Raw genomic sequence first — 15,227 nt, 5'->3', positions numbered from 1 at the left:
TAAATTAAAATAATCAATGTGAAATGGAGAATTGCAAAGGTTATTCCTTAATGATTTCATCCTGTAGTTTCAAAAAGGTGAAAATTTTTCAGATAACTAAATATCAAGAAATATGACCTGAAAATGAAGATAAATGAAATTACTATTAACCTACTGGAGTAGACTCAATAATAGTCTTCACAAAATTTTCAGTACTTATACATGTGGCAGATGACTTTTAGTATGAGGAGTAGTAAACGTGAGAAAATAATTTGTATTATACTTATCTACTTCAAACTATCACTTAAGACCTCACCTAAGTCTTAACAATAAAAGCTTAAAATTTAACTTGATGAAGAATACACCTAAAATGTAAAGCATTAGCATGCGTCATATTAAAAAGAACATATAAAATATTATCTCGACTTTGAGAGTATCTTGATGTTTTGCCATCTGGAAAAATGTTTACAGCTTTCATTGTCACAGTGTGAAATAGCTAAAACTGAAATATAAAAAGTCCTAAGAAACGTTTCAAAAACAATGCAGAAAAAGAGAATAGGAAGAGACACTCTGTGAGAATTCTTTAGTTGTTAAAGGCAAACTGTGGAGAGAGTGTAGTTACTATCAAGAAAAGTATGAACACTTTGTATAGTTCATCTGTCTAAGCCTTGCATAGTATACAGCTAGGCATCTATCCCTTGATATCTTTGAGAGACTCTCTCTCGTAAAACAGATAATGCCTCTTGAGAGTAAGATGAGATAAAACAAATGGATTGCAAAAAAGTTCAGCAAAAATCATAACTTGTTAATCCATAATGAGAAACTGAAGGAAATATGATTGTTTAGGAGAAGATAACCATTATTTCTCTTAAATTTTACCTACTATGTGCCTAAGGCTATCTCCTTGACCAAACTTTAGGCAGGCCTTTCTGAGCCCTCCCGTTGACTAGGCCTCATCCTTAGGTCTTGTCTTTGCTTGGCCCAGTTCAGTGGTAGTGAGAATCCTTCTAAGTAGGTTTAGTGAGAATCCCCCACTCTTGATATCTAATAACCGTAGCCTGCTTTCAGCACAATCCCATTAGATCAGGTTAGCAAGAATCTCCCTATCCTTGATGTCTCTTGTTAGTAATTTTTCATCAACTGACTCCCTTATTCTTCTGGTGGACTATAAATCCCCAACTGTATGCTGTATTCAAAATTGAGCCCGATCTCTCTCCTTCATTGTGATAATTTTGAGACCTATTGCAATAGTTCTGGTAAAGAATTCTTCACAGTTTCAACAAGTGTCAGAATAACTTTTTCTTTAATATATATCTGTTTTTTCTTCTGCTAAAAACAGAATTTGGGAGCCAAATCCAGCATAGGAATTCTCACGCTAATTTAGGCATGGTATGGACAAGAATAAAATATGTTAAATTAACATTTGTATCCTGAGTGGTTCACATACAAAAGGTTCTATACTAGTCACTTACAAAACGCATATAACTTCTAAAGGTTATGAACAAAATAAGAAAATCACAAACAAACATCTACACACACATACACAAACACATACACACAAAATAACAATAGAAGTATAAGGGAAAGATCACATTAAATCAATATCAGAAGATTCTATGAAGAATTAGAGGAAATGTGTAGAATAACAAAAGGGAGGATGGAGTCGATTTCACAAAAAATAACATTATGATATACAAAACTGAGAGACTTAAGTAGTAGAACTTGATTAAGAGGTGGTGGTAATGACATAAGAGACGAGAGAGTACAAAAAACACTCCTAATGGAAGACATTAAATGGCTAAATGAGAAAAGTTTCTATACTCAAAGAAGAGTAGATTTTAGTGTAATGGATATATAATGTAAATCTCCATCACTTGTTTACCAAATAAGCCTGTCTAAAAATTCCACCTCTATATATCTGAATTTTCTCATTCATAAGAAAGGCTAAAATATTTTACAAGCTATTACTGTCATGAAAAAATATGACAATGCAAAATTCTTTGTTAATTGTAAAACATTATTATGCAACTATAAGGAATCGTTACTTAATTCTCAAGCATTGAGGAACACTTGAAGAATTTTGAGGTACTAAAAAGTATAATCATAATTTCATTTTAGAAATATTTATTGGGCAAAGTTAGAGAGAGACACATGGAAAGTAAATCTATTGCAGTGATTCAAATGAGAGATAAGGAGAATTAAAACACTCCATATGTAGCTAGGAGTGTTTTAATTTAGATTGTATTAGATTTTAGTAACTGATTAAAAATGAAATAAAAAAGGAAGAAGACAAAGATGACTCAAGGATTTCAACTTTGATGAGGATGATATAATTAATAGAAAGAGAAATCCATGAAAGTAAGCGTTTAGAAGAAAGTTAATATGTTTGACTTTGAAAATACATATTTTAGGATGCCAATCAGACATTCTGGCAAAAAACACTCAGCAGAGATTAAAAATAAAGGATGGTAGAGGGATCTAGGAGAGAGATAAAGATTTGGGAGTCATTTGTTAGTGTCAATTGATACAATGGAAATTAATATAGTGATAAAAAATGAGAGTGAATAAATAAAGCAATAGTGATGTTGGTAAAACTCTAACTGATAGCATCTACCTTCATATTAGAAAGTAATCTGTTAAGAGTGAGAGTTTATGGATAATATTGGGTCTTTGCAGATTACCTATCGAGAATACCAAATGATGGCAGTCAACTAAAAATGGATAATAGTATTAGAAAACAGCTGTCTGAAGCCAGCAAAGTTCTTTCTGAAAATCCTTTTTCTTTAAGAAAGTGTTCTATCCTTAGTCAGTTCAGGCTACTGTAACAAACACGGTAGATCAAGTACCTTAAACAACAGAGATGATTTTTCCCAGGTGTGGAGGCTGGGAAGTTCAAGATCTGGGTGCCAGCATGGTCAGGTTCTGGTTAGAGCCCACTTCCTGGTTTACAGATGGCTATCTTCTTGCTGTGTCCTCATATGGCAGAGACTAAATAAGAGTCCTAGTCCCTTCCTTGTCTTACAAGGACACTAATTCCATCACAGATACTCTAGCTTCATGACCTCATCTAAATCTAATTACCTCTCAAAGCCCTGCTTCCTAATACCATCTCTCTGGGGGCTAGAGTTTCAACATAATAATTTTGAAGGGACACAAACATATTCTCAATTTTGGGGATGCCATTCAAAGAATATCGATCTTTCACCAGGAGAGAAATGGTGTTTCCAGGGTTACCCACTGTGGTAGGTAGAAAAATGGCCCTCAAAGATGTCTATGTTCTTATCTCCAGAACCTATATGTTGCTTTACATAACAAAAAGGACATTCATGTGTAATTATATGAAGGCTCTTGAGATGGGGAGATTACCTTGGATTATATGGGCTGTCTCATTGTAATCACAAGGCTCCATACAAAAGGGAGACATACAAAAAGAAGAGTCAGTCAGAGAAGAAAATGATGAAAGCAAAGGTCAGATGGGGGACATATTTAAAGATGTATGCTGTTGACTTTGAAGACAGAAGAAGAAGCCAGAAGCCAAAAACGCGCTATAAATGCTGGAAAAGGCAAGAGAACAGATTCTCCCCTCAAGCCTCCCAAATTGATCATACTCTGCCAACACTTTGATTTTAGTCCAGTAAAACCATTTTAAACTTCTCACCTCCAGAACGGTAAGATAATAATTTTATACGTTTTTGAGTTCTTATAAATTTGTGAAATTTTCATAGTAGCAATAAAAAAACGAATACACCTATCAATATACTGGGCCCTCTTTTACAAAAGAATTATTTCAGAGCATCTATCAATTATTTATCTTGTTTGGTGACTCAAACAAGAAAAAAAATTTTTTTTTTCCTTAATTGACATGAATACTGGAGGATATATGTTGATAGATCTCTATTTCAGTATCTTTTGCAAGAACCCATAAAGACGAATAAAGAGATTAGCTCTGTCATTATATGGAGGGCTCATGACTGAAAATAGCACAGAGCAAAACATAATCAAGAAATTGGGGGGGGAGAAATAAACAAAAAATAGATTCCTGAAGTCCTTGGTTGAAAAATGATCCAGCCATGGCAACTTCATAGTTCCATGAACTAACATTTTCTTTTAATAAAATTTGACTTGAATTTGTCAATCGTGACTGAAAAATCTGAGACCAATATATAAGATAAAAGATATAAGATGATACAAAAGGGAAAAAGTGGAGCTGGAATTCATTGGAGTGAAACATATTTAAAAAACAGTGAAGTTAGCAGACATATTGAAATTCCTGAAATAGATATTATGGAATAGGAGAAAGGAGAATGTAGGAAACAGGAGTTACATAATTGAATTAGGTAGAAATGAGGTTAAAGTTTGGTAGATAGTAGAAAATAGGTGAAAGAGAATATTACAAATGATTGGTAAAAAATGAATAATTTGTATGACTTCTAAGAAAGTTTTATAATGAAGAAACCACAAGAGTCATCTAGATATGATATTATGGACAAATATAAGTGTGACCACCTAGCAGAAGCTAGTGAGAGTAGATCTGCCTTGAGTCAGATGTGCTTAATAGAAAGAACTGGGGGAAAATTGTAATGGAATTATAAATTTTTAAACAATTCATGTATTTCAAAAATTTTAGGTTTGATTTTAAAAGTTTCTTTAATTGTTTTGCCAAAATTTGAAATGTAAGAGAAAATTCCACCTAAATGAATCCTATGGTACTTGATTGAACCAGATTTTTCTAATACATAGGAAATTATTTTCCTAACTCTTAGTTCATGATAGAAGAGAAAGTGTAGGAGGAAGAGGATAATAGAGATAGTGAAGGAGAAAGGAAGGAGGAATAGAAAGTGAAGAAGAGGAAAGATTTTAGGAAAAGAATCTAAAGCATAGCTAACAACAGTGGTCATGAGTTCCTCCTGCTACCATTGCCTTTACTGTATTCCCAACCATTCAGCTCTTTTGCCAGTAGTTTTCAGAATCAATTTAAATATTTTTGCATAATGTAGAATCCCTACAACAATGCTTAGTATAATGGCATTTACTTACAGAGAACTCAGAAAACATATGTTGATGAAAACATCATTTGTCTTCCAAACATCACCATTCTAATGAGCAGTGAAATGGATTACAGGTGAGAAAAACAGGATTCTGGATTATGCTTTGAAGGATAAATAGCAGTTGAATAAAAAGTAGAGCAACATGCTTTTTAACTGCCTCTTTCTCACTCTCTTGCTAGTGGACATAGATACCAGAGGATGTAGTGCATTGTATTAGCCAACATAAACTCAATTTCCTCTCCAGTCTAATTCCAGAGTATAAAGCAATACTTCCTGGGACATGATTTCTCTTAAGAAGCAGAAATGTTTGACTGTGTTAGAGCGTGACTTCATCCAAGGTAAGCATTTATTAAGCTTTAAAAATGACATTGAAAAGCAGTGGGTATCTGTGCTTATTGTGTGTAAAAGATTTAAAATAACTTTGAGAGTTGTCGTGGTCACAGATTTGAAATTTGGCACAGTCCCCTGTGTTCAGTGCTGATGTTTCAGAGTTTCTTCAAACTTGAGCAAAGTGAGGAAAATGTCACCACTATCATCTGGGTTAAAGGTAAAGAAATATGCTTGTAAAATGCAGCTATGGTGATTTTGTAAGGCCTTTTAGAAAAACTATCTGCACAAATTTTTTTCTCTATTGTCAGAAAAAAATACTAATCTTTTTTCTTAATATTTTCTCTTTTTTTCTGTCTAATGGAGTTTAGGTTTTTAAAGGCAGTTTTATCTAAATGACTCTAGCTGGCTTTGCCTTTTATAAAAGTGAATGCTTAGTGAGTCAGCAATGGAGCTAATATTTCATCAGTTTGTTGACCAATCTAAGTATACAGAGAAATTGAGTGGAAAGCTCAAAAGTACTTTTTTAGCAAGAAAATTGTTTGCATGTTAATACATATACAACTAAATGCTTGCCATGTTTTATTACAAAACCTCTAACCTCTCATAGCTAAGGACAGACACATCTTTAAGTCCCCCACCTTTCTGTTACAATTTTTCTAACACGAATGTTTTGTACATAAGTCAAAATTATTTTAATTATTCTTCCAGGTGAGCAAAATAATTATAAACCATTAAGCAGATCACAAATTAAAAATCATTATTTCTCATTGTTTCCAATGAAAATTAAATATGTGTCCAATGATAAAGGCTGTGCCTCAAAATGGCATGCTTTTCTGATCTGCTCCCACGATGAACTGGGTTCACAGATGCCTACGTAGCCATCAGTATGCTGAACTAGGAGTCTCTCCACTTCTTCATGCACAGGCTTTTCGAGTTTCCTCAACCAGGTTGCATGCTAATAAAGTTTGCATTCTTATCCACCAGTGGCAAATCCCAGGATATACTTAATAGCATTTAGAATGAGAGGGTTAACTTGTATTGAGTTAGTGGCCCTCTAATTAGGAGAACACAACCAAAAGCTTGTCAAAATATATGCCTTCAAGTTGAAGTAAGTAAGTTGTGATTCCTTGAAATGTATATATAATGGATCATGTGCTGAGTTCAATTAAGTCTGTTTTGTATTTGTTAATCAGTTATCAGTCATTTATTACTATATAAGAAGACTAATAGTATCACAGAATTATTTATACTATTATTTTTAATTATAAGAATAATAATTATATCTAATGCCATGAATGATACATTGTAAAAATATACTTATTAAAAGATTTGTTCTATTTCAAAGGCAAATGAATGATATTTCTTAGTTACTCTTCCAAAAATATGCTTTAAATATGTTTTTGATGTGACAGTGTTTAGAGGAAACATTTTAAGCATTTTTTAAAATTATAAACTTGTTCAAGATATTATACATACATATTTTACATGCAAATTTATCCCATGTCCTCCTATATAGCTATGTATTTCTGTTACTTCTCTTAGCCCTTCTCCCTCACCTCCTCCTACCCTCCGCCCCCTGCCAAATGTCTAGACATTTTTGGCAGTAGTGTAAATTAAAAATAAAATAAAGCCAATTTGTTCACTCTCCTCTCTGATATTATTAATAATTGCTCTCTTTTACTTTTGATACTTTTCTTTTCATAGCAGATTAAAAGATAACTTTTATGTAGGGATTTTAGTTTTAGCTTATTTAAGACAAAATAACACATGTATAAATAATTATTTAGCTTAGAAATGAGACCAGTTTCAACAATAGTAAAATCTATGATTTTTTGGTCCAAGTATTGTGATGTGATTTTTAATATGGTTTTCACAAACCCAGTGTAACCTGTAAAATATTTGATGTTCATTGAGCACCTGTCAGACAATGTGTAGGCAATAAAATTACAGGTATTAAAAGATGCGATTAAAAACAGACTTCGTTCTCTATTAAAAAATTTTTTCAATGTTTGAGATATCTGCAAAATACAATGGGTTTATTAAAATATAATGAATTATTTTAAGAAGAAATGTTCTTAATAAAGAAATGAAAATGTAACAGCGACAGGTTACCTAAAGTCAGTGATGGTGCAGCAACTATCAAAAGAGAAAATTGTTGGAAAGGATTAGTTCAGTTGTCAAAATTAAATTGAGTATGCCTCAAAAGAAGGAAAAACTTAATAATAAATTACATTATGGTTTATACTTCCAAACAACAATACCCCATAAGATTTACAGATGAATCAAAGGAAGGAGTAAGTATATTACCTATAGTTAAATAAAAGAAAAAAAAAGACTAGATTGGAAAGCCTAGCATCATCCAGTTTACATATGAGTCTATGTAGGTGGGAAACTAAAGAAGTTTATGAGTAATTTAGATTTTGATTTTATAATGCATAACTAAAATCAACGCCAATCTAAAACTATCTGAGAATATGAGCAGAAAATTATAACATGATTTTTCTTTAGTTAGCTAGTTGGTAAATTTTTTATGACTTTCAGATGCTCAAAGAAGTTCCCATGTCTGTGCTTCAAATTTTCCTATGCACATAAAAAAATAATTTCATGTCTAAATGGAAATTTCTGCCTGAAGTTTGCATACAAAATATTCATTTACATAAACAAATTCATGTTTTGAAGAAACACACTTTGTGAGTTCAACTTAGGTATCAATGAATAAAAACTTTCCTGAATAACTGGTCGTATTGAATGCTTTGAACAAACATTATTATGAAGAAATTGAAGTTCACGATAGAAGAAAAGCAAATGTACGGTTTATCTAAGTTTTTGTCTCTAGACCAGACAAATTATATTCCACAATACTAGAATCCCTTAGAGTGATGGCAAATTTAATAAAGAATAGAGAAGAAAATAGTGTAAGTACTGTGATAAGCAAAATGTGGGGGTAAGGCATATTCCTAAAATACTTTTTAAAAACCCTATACTGAATTCCTATCAAAAACCAAAATAAATTATTGATTTTACTAATATCTGTATTATATATAATTTGTAAAACTTGAACTTTTAAAATTCTTAAATATCAAAAGCTACATTAAAAGTATACAGCTTAATGAAGTTAAGTAAGGGAAACACCTGAATAGCCCCTCCCTACCACGTCAGTAGATAAAACCTTATCAGCAACCTCAAAATCTCATATGCTCAAGAAAGAGACAGAGAAAAAAAAATCCTTACCTATATTTTAGGAATGAGGAGGGGATTAGTAATTTTGAAGTCCTCTGAGCTGGTAATGTGGTTAATGAAACCTTTATGAAAACATATGAAAACTGTAGTGTTGATATAAAAATAATAATTCATTTACTCATCACATGTAACTGTTCAGGGCACCTGAGATGAGTGAGATGTCAAATGAAAGACAGGGATCCTCTGGGACATAAACCCTATAAAAATGACACCTTCTTGGGGAAGGATCTGCTTGCTAAAGGTAGGAAAGGATTAGCAGGTGGTTAGGCAGTTCTGGCCCAAAATGTCAAGGTAATCTCACAGAGGGAAATATAAATTAGTTATATTTTATTTTATAAATTTTGTGGAGGGAGGGTGGTGATGTTAACTGCATCCTATATGCTAACAGTGAAATTTTAGAAAAAAGAAATGAAAAATAAAATAAAAATCAATTCTTTGTGCGATTGTAACAAAAAGAATAAAACAGCTAGGAATAAACTTAACGAAAGATGTGAATGACCAATACACTGAAAACTTCAAAACATTATTAAAAGAAATTGAAGAAGACACAACAAAATGAAAAGACATTTTGTGGTCAAGGATTGGAAGAATCAAAATAGTTAAAAAGACCATACCATCCAAATCAATATGCAGATTTAATGTAATCCGCATCAAAATCCCAATCACATTTTTTAAAGAAATAGGTAAAAAATCATCAGATTTGTATGGAAGCACAAAAGACCCTGAATAGCCAAAGCAATCCTAAGAATAAAGAACAAGGCCAAGGTATCACACTCCCTGACTTCAAATTATACTACAAAGGAACAATAATCAAAACAGCATGTGTTGGTAGGAAAACACAGACCAATGAAACAGAATTGAGAACCCAGAAATAAACATATATATGGGCAAATAATTTTTGACAAAGGATCCAAAAACATATAATAGAGAAAAGAAAGCTTCTCCAATAAATGTGCTGGAAAGATTAGAAAGCCACATGCAAAATACTTTGGAAGGGTTTAGGCACTGAGGACAGGTGAATATTTTCATAATTTTTTAAATTAAGTTTTGGGGTATTGTTATATATATATATATATATATTTGAATTTTACATTTTATTGTTTTGCTTTTTAAAATTAATTTATTTATTTTAATTAGTTTCAAGTATACAGTATGCTGGTTAGACATTTATATAGTATATAACATAACCCCTTAATTTCTCCTTCTTTCCTCTGGTTTTCCACCTAATGTTACATTTTCTTCAAGTCTGATATTATGCAACCTACAAAAAGAATTGTCATACCAATATTAAGGATGTACCTAAAATAATAAATAAAATTTTAAAGCAAACAATGCTCACAAATAAATGCAGTCCAAGATGGCTTTTAATATATATTATATATATATGTATACACACACACACACACACACACACACACACACACACAAATGCACACAGGCTTTTCACCTATGTTGACTTTCTACATGACTTCCTCACTAATCCTAATTATTTCTAGCTTTTGATTTAAAAAGAGACACGTGGCTCTTCTTTTCACTTGAACATTTAGAGGCCCTTGTAGGGTTATTAATTGGCCGAATTTCAAAATTATTGTATCTCAGGAATAGGCAGTCCCAAGAAGAGGCAGAGATAATAAGGAATGACCAGTTTGGGGAGTCGGAACAGACACAATATTTATTAATTAAGTTCTCTGTCTTCAATGTATGTGGTTCGCGGCTCTTCAAAAACAGTTACAGTAGTAATACCAAAGATCACTGATCACAGATCACCATGGCAAATATAATAATAATGAAAAAAATCTGAAATAGTGTGAGAATTACCAAAATGTAACACAGAGACACAAAGTGAGTAAATGCTGTTGGAAAAATGGCGCTGATAGACCTGCTCATGGAAGGGTTGCCACAAACCCTCAATTTATAAAAAAATGCAACCTCTGCGAACAGCATTAAAGTGAAGCACATGAAGTGAGGTATGTCTGTCTGTCTATATGGGATAAGTTAAACAATAACTAGGCATTCAGGCATGACTCTGCAAGGCAATGAAGGAAAAGTATCTGGATGCTGATGAAGCTAGTCTGAGCATTGTCTAGGCAAGGGATGGTACTCAAAAGGTCAGCTATCCTGTGGGCAGGGAGCTCAGATTCCTCGTGGTTCCAAAGCTACTCTGATGCAAAGTTTGGGTTGTGCAATTTAGACACAATATGTATTTTTTTCCTCAGCGAGTGCTGTTTTGAAGAAGCGGGACATGCTTCCTGGTTTTTCTCTCCTCTCCTTTTGGTTTACACAGACTGACTGATGCCTAGCCCAGAAAATTTTCTAGTACATTTCTCTTCATCATGTTTTCTCTATGGAAGCCAGGTATATTAAAAAAAAAAAAAAAGAAAAGAAAAGAAAGAAAAAGAAAAAATTGTTATAATGAAAAAGTTGTTTATCAAGTTATTAAGTGTGATGGAGGGATTAAATACCTGAGACAAGTGGGTGATCAAATTGGTAAGGAGAAGGGCACTTTTCAGGACCAAGATGCCAGAATTAATTGCTTTCTTATGGATTCACAGTTTGATAATTTTTTGTGTCAAAACCAAATTCTATCTTGAAGACCTTACAATGATAAGAGCTATAGCTTTCCAATAATCCCCTTTCTTTTCTTTTATTATTGAAAGATGTGTGGTGTTTAAGAAGATTGCATTAGATAAATTGCAAATAATCTCTGGATTTCTTCCTTTTCTCTCTTTGCCTGTCCCGTCTTCCCCTGTTCTCTTCTCTCTTCTTTACTCTTTCATCACATTCTTTCCATATCTTTCTGGTCTGGGGGAAAGAATTCCTTTTGAACACTTAAGCTTTCTAAACATTTATATCCCCTTCCCTTTACCTCCTCTGTAAAACCTTCTTTATACTTTCTCTTCTTTCACAAAATACTTGATGGTTTATTATATTCAGATTCTCTACAAGCAAATTACCCTACTTCTTTAGAAATGTCACATCTCTTTTCTAAATGACAAAAAGAGCTTATATCTCAAATACTTAGAATACAGCAATGGACAGGAATGAAAACAAAATTTCTGTAAAATATGAAGGTTTACATTCTTCTATAATCAGAGACCAGGTCTCTTACTCTCTGTTTAAATTTGTGCTATCTCTTTAAGAATTTTCTTCTGTTTAAAAGCTAGAATGCTACTCTAATCTCTCATTTAGCAAGTGGCAAATTATTTTTCCAGCCTCTACAGTGTTCATTTCTGTTTATGAACTTCTATTACCTGAAGGTTATAGTGGTGTTTCCCTTGTCACTACTCCTGTTATAATAAAGATAATCTTTTGTGATTTTTTAGGTCACAGAATGACCCAGCCTTTACATCACATTTCCCAGCCATACTAGTTAAGCCAATTGCCTGTGAATGCAGAAATCTGTTACCCCTTTTCATTAATGACCAAAGAGAGGAAGCTTGTTAGGATTGTCTTTATGTTTCTCTATTTTTTGTTTTACTGTATGGTTATGAAAACTTTGTGTTGTTTTGTGCTAACCTTAACTACTTTACTGTATTCTTTTGAAAGCGTAATTCTTCAAAAAAGTATGCTGTTCTCACTTGTAGGTAAACTTCACTCCCTCCTTCCCTACCTACCCTTCCCCATGCAGAAACACACTCTGACACACATATGTTCTGCCTATACTGACCTCAAGGCCATAACCAAAGAAACCCCCTTTATCTGGTGACAAAAAAGAAAAATGTCCCTTGGGGTCTGAGTTTGCAAGCTTTACCTTTAAAAGTAGCATTAATACCATCAAAAGAAAGGTACTTTCTTATAGAAGGATCAGAGGGCAAGATACATCATCAAATGAAATTGGACACTTGAGGAATCTTCATAGCTCATAATTATTGAATAGAATGGCAAACCAAGTAATTCGTAGGCAACTAGCTCATGACACATTGTATTGAAGGAACCATAAGAGAACATATGTGAAATTAACAAGAGTAGTATTGCTCCTTCAGCCTTTAGGATGGAAAACACATGCAGTGTTGCAACTTTAGATTTGCTACTTTAAAGATCCTCAGAACATCTGTTAGGTATTGCATAATCTAATCTCTAACACAGCATGGACAGTCAGCTTTTCAGTATGTCATGCCATCACTAAGTAAGAAGCCAGAAAATGAGTAGGCAGGTCACTTTTCACCTCATTAGCACAGCAGGAGAGGTCTGTGGAAAACAAGATGCCAGCAGAGGCCTTAGGGCTTGTTAGTATCTATTTTGAATAACAGAAAGGACCAGCTGTATTCCTTCTAACTCTGCACTTCTGTTCTTTCCTCTGCATGCCCTTCCTCTTTTTTTTTTTTTGACCTTTCATCAGTTTGACCCCTGTAGTGTTTGTAAACCACCATAAATATTTATCTGTGGAATTTATCATTTACCCTAGTATTCTTCATTCTGCATCCTGGTTTTAATACAATTATATTCAATGTGATAAGGATTCAGTCTCTGATGTCTTTGACAAGATTGAAACTCGGGGTCCTTTAGACACAAACGTGGAGAAGACAGTGGAAAAGCAGATACCATTTCATTCTCTGAGCTGCTTCCACATATACAAAATTAAGTAAAAGTTTATTTTCTGTCCTTCATCTCTCCTTTTCTTTATCAATCTTATCATCATGATGGTGACTCAATCAGCACTGATTTCTGAATGACTGCAATGATCAGATCTTTTCTGCTGTTAAACAAAAAAAAATTAACTTTCATGGCTGAAAGTTTTAAAAAGAAAGATTTATTAGGCCATTGCTAGTTAAAAAAAAGAAAGAAAGAAAGAAAGGCCTGTCTTGGCCGTCTTGGGGCACAGAGTCTAAACCTCCAGTGGCATGACTAGGTAGGAAAGACAACATGTCTGTCCCTGAGTTTGACAAGTTCTTTTGTACATCAAGCAGGAGGTAGGGAGATATGTTATTCTGATAGGACTTACATTAGCTGTCAACCAAGGAGATGGGAGAAGGTGAAGGAGGGCTAGTTCTGGCATAGGGGCAGTAGCAGGGTCTGCAAAGAAGAACTGCCCGTTCTTGTGAATGTACAACGGATTGCAAAATTCCTGTGTAAATAAGAAGTAGAGGCTCTTGGTTTTATGGTGCCTGGCTTTAATAATTGGACAAATAACTACCTGGAAATTAATTCTAAATTCCAACAGGTATACAGGAATGCTAATAGTCTTTTATTAACAAGATGTTCTTTCTCTTTCTTTCACTTTTTGGCTGCTGTAATTTATTTTAGAACATCTCAGAATTTTTTTCTTGTCACTGTAAACACACAATAAGCAAAAATATATGTATTTTTTAAGCCATTACAATTTGGGATATTCGTTACACAGCATAATGTAGCTGATATTTAATAATCTAAGTGCTAAGACATATTGGGCAAGGGCATTACACCAGGCAGTGTGCTAAATGCTTTAAAGTCACTCTCATCTTTCATAACAATACTATGTGGAAGGTTCTATTCCCATCCCCATTCTTGAGTGAGAAAACTTGAACTCATAAGTATTTAATGTTTTCATACCGTTCTTGCATCATTCCAAATCTTTTTCCTTCATCTCTTCTTCTACGTATAGCAACAAGCTCTAAAAGGATGTTGTAAGGTTTCACAAAGGTGTTGTCATACCATGACTTGGGCTAAGCACATTTCTCACTTCTTGTGCCCAGGCTTCTTCTGTATCTCAGTACAGGGCAAGCACAGTTCTGTCTTTGTGCAAACACAATCCAGACCCATGTAACTCGGATACAGATCAATGAAGGCTGATGGTATTAAATCCCTGTGCGTGTATTCCTGATCCACCGGGTCAGCAGACAATGAAATATGTGCCCCTCCCTTTTTTCTTGTTTCAGAGAGTTTTGAGACACATTTCACAAGATTCCTCAGAAGATCATTAAGTCAGTGTTCAATTCAATGAGAGTTTTAAAGTCTTTTCTTTCCTTTCCTTTTACTCCCCATTTTCTTGCACGTTTTCTCCTTCAGATCAGATAACTAGGCAAATTACTGGCATGCAAGCCTTGGTCTCAGACTCTACTTTGAAGAGAACCTGGAATAAAACATTAAGTAATTTTCCCAAGGACAGAAGGCCTCTTTGCAAATCAAGGATCAATAAAGGCTAAGTGCAGAAACCATGCTCCTAAACACTACTAGGCACTGCCTCAGTATGTGCTACAATTTTAATTTATTTTTATTTTCATTTTTAGTACCATGACAAGTCCATTAAGTAATTGGCTTCTCTTTGGCACTAGGTGTTTTCTCTTTCTGTGATCTGATAACATGTATCTTTCCTACTTTCTTTTTTGAGTAAAAACTTTTATTTCTTTACCAAAAGTCTTTTATGTTACAACTTTTGAAAAAAATGTATTAGTCTACATTATTGGCTTTTAATTTTTAAATTTTTTTTTAGGAATATATTACACATATGCTCTAATAAAAGATTTCTATCTCAGGACTTTTATACATAATTTTTTATAACACTATCTATAGAGACTAACATAGTACACAGAAAGCAAGAGTGAGAATTTACAGCGTTCACATAATTCAGAACGTGACAGGCCTAAATGTAATTAAAAATTTTGAGTGTCATATTTAAAGAAGTAAAATGAAATAATTATAATTAATTTTATA

This window comes from Pteropus alecto, unplaced genomic scaffold (assembly GCF_000325575.1).
Source record: "Pteropus alecto unplaced genomic scaffold, ASM32557v1 scaffold20, whole genome shotgun sequence".
Taxonomy (NCBI): domain Eukaryota; kingdom Metazoa; phylum Chordata; class Mammalia; order Chiroptera; family Pteropodidae; genus Pteropus; species Pteropus alecto.
Note: the sequence above shows the minus strand (reverse complement) of the source record.